A 3003-nucleotide genomic window follows, 5' to 3' on the forward strand; every position below is an offset into this window, starting at 1 on the left:
TTATTATATAAACAATATAGGTATTTAAAAAAGAAGCAAGTCTTTTTATTTGATTAAGTATTATCTTTCTTTAATATTTTTAATTTAAAAAATAAGTCTAAACCATCAATATCTTTCGTGGTTAAAGCAATGTCTTTCCAAATTCTCGTCACCTAGTTATATCAACTTCTTTTACCTCTAAATAGGAATCCAAACATATTTTCATACGCTTCTAATTATTCAAAATTTTGAAGTTTGATTTTCTTAGTTTATTAAAAATTGCACCCTTTTTACTTCAAAATTTCAAAATTTTAAAATTTTAAAATTTTAATTTTGTTATAAATAGAATTGTATTTAAGGTGAATGTCTATATTTTAGAGAGATTTTAGGGATTTTACTTGGTGGCTAAATCACTCTTTCCCTGTAAATAGAGGTGCCCTATTCCATTGTAATTCATCCAAATCAATAAGAATTCTCTCTCTCTACTTTTACAATATTCTTCTCTCCTTTTATTGTTTCATAATATGTTATCAGCACGAGACTCTAACCAATTGGGTAAAAACTTTGGGATTGAGCATATTGATTGTCAATCGTTTCATGAACTTCTTTCATGATTAAATTCTGGATCGAAGGTAAGTATTTTACTTTATTTCTCTCTTTCAAATTCTTGAAATTCTATAATTTGATTTTAAATAAAAGCAGAGATAATAAATTTTAATTATAACTCTAATAGAGTTTGTAAGAAATTATAACTATCCAATGTGGTAAAATTTCTATGTCTTGCCACTATCAAATTCATGTATGATTATGAGCACAAGAAGTGGAAACCCGTTCCATTGAATTTGCTTCATTCTCATTCCCTTAAGAGAATGTGATAGCAGTATGTGATACGCTTGAAAGAAAATAAAATTATTACCATGAATGTTTCAATGGATGTGGATGTGGCAATAGACGAAATTATAATCATCATCGTTGTGGTAATGAGAACAATAAGTATTCTCAAAATATTCCTTCACTATGTGAAAGTAATATTTGTCATCGATTTGACATGAGATTTTTTAAAGCACATATAGATGATTATGGTCCATTCATGATGCGAATGTGACAACATGTGATTTATGAATACATATTCATTTTTAGAAGAATATGAGCGTGCTAGTGGTATATACCACACTCACCTCTAGAAGAAGGTTTGAGAGGAAATAAGAAAATAATGTCATTATTATGGCATAAATGGTCATTGGTCACGTACTTATCGTACGCCAAAATATTTTGGTATTGTGATTATTAAAAAATAACGGTAATGCAAGAAACAGATCTTGCATATAATTTTGACCATAACCATAATGGTATAACTTTCTCTTTAAAAGAGATATTCACCATATGGATGTTGATGAGTATGTGGTAGTACAAAATTAATTAAGAGCTCTGGAAGAGCCAGTTATTACTATTTTGGAGGAACAAAATTGATTATCAATAAGGCATTATGTTGTAGTAAGTCTCTTTAGAAACTTATTTAGTTTCTAAAGTATTCGCGAAAGCGATTGGTTATATTGAGACTATAAAGAAATGAAAGATTTAATATCTTCTATTATTACAACTTATAGCGGTGTAATATGTATGTGAAAAGCTACCCGCTTTATTCTCCAATTTGTACTACATAAACAAAAGAATGTCACAATAAAGTAGAAGTTTATTGATATAAAAACCCATATCATAATAAACTTGGAGTTTATTCATAATTGCACACGTCATGGTGTAAACCTAAAGTTTATCAATATTGATAATTTATTCAGTTGGCATAATTGGTTTAGCCATGTTAATTAGAGTATGATGTGCAAAAATAAAAGAGAATTTACATGGGTAGATATTAAAGAACTAAAAAGTTCTTTACGAATTCTCTTATGTTGCTTGTTCTTATTAATTAATAGACCAACTAAAATTGGGATTGAATCCCATGAATGCTGGAAATATTAAAGGTGAATATGATCCCATTCACCTTTCATGTATACCACATAAGATACATCTATGAGATGGTTACATGTGCGATTATTATTAACCCGCAACATGGCCGATGTTTGCGAGGTAACTTGCTCCGTAATTTAATTTCGAGCATAATTTTTATATTTTCTATTCTAGACAGTTTATCTTGATAAGTTGGTTTACATCACAATTAATTTAGCAAAATAATTATTGAGTACCTCCGCTTAATAGCTAAACTATTGCTTATGAGAGCAAAGTTATGTATATCAGTTTGATATACGTTATATACGAAAGTATATTACATTCTCCCCTCACAAGTGGTTCGAGGTCAGGAACCAAATAATTTCATCTTATTATTATTGATGTGCGGTGTATATTTTAATTAACACCATAACGCAACATATGTGGGTTTTCAAAGTTCAAAAAGTAAGTTAGTTTTTCTAACATGAAGGGGAGACATGATAAATAGTTGAGAAAAAGTTACGTGGAATGAATTATCATTTGCACATCTAGATCCTCAAATAAGATAATATGAACTTGAAGTTCATAAAAAAAAAAAGACAATTCATTTGCAATATATTGCAAAGCATGCCAGACACATTTGCTGACCCAAAGAAAGTAACTATATTCTCATTGCAAATGCTCCTATTAAGTCCTATAAGGACAAACTATATGATACGCTTAAAGCATATAGACAAATCGGTTTCAAATAAACTTTTTGATAAAGAAGATGAGCAAATGATCAAAATGATCATAAAGGAGGCAAGTGATCTAGAAGATCACATGACATAACACTTCATAAAATCTCATGAGAGATTGAGGTACCTGAATATATGAATGAAGAGATCTCTATTTTATGTCTTTATGAAAAATAAGGAGGTTGGAACCGATATACAATGTTTGTCGACGACATCTATAATAACGCTAAATATATATGAAGATCTTAAGTTTGGAGAAACAATGAATTGGTTTCATATGAAAGACATGTAGTTTTGGACATGTAGTTCAAACACTTGAAAGTATAAAGTTAATGGTGTGTGC

The sequence above is a fragment of the Nicotiana tabacum genome, chromosome 19 (assembly GCF_000715075.1).
Source record: "Nicotiana tabacum cultivar K326 chromosome 19, ASM71507v2, whole genome shotgun sequence".
Lineage (NCBI taxonomy): Eukaryota > Viridiplantae > Streptophyta > Magnoliopsida > Solanales > Solanaceae > Nicotiana > Nicotiana tabacum.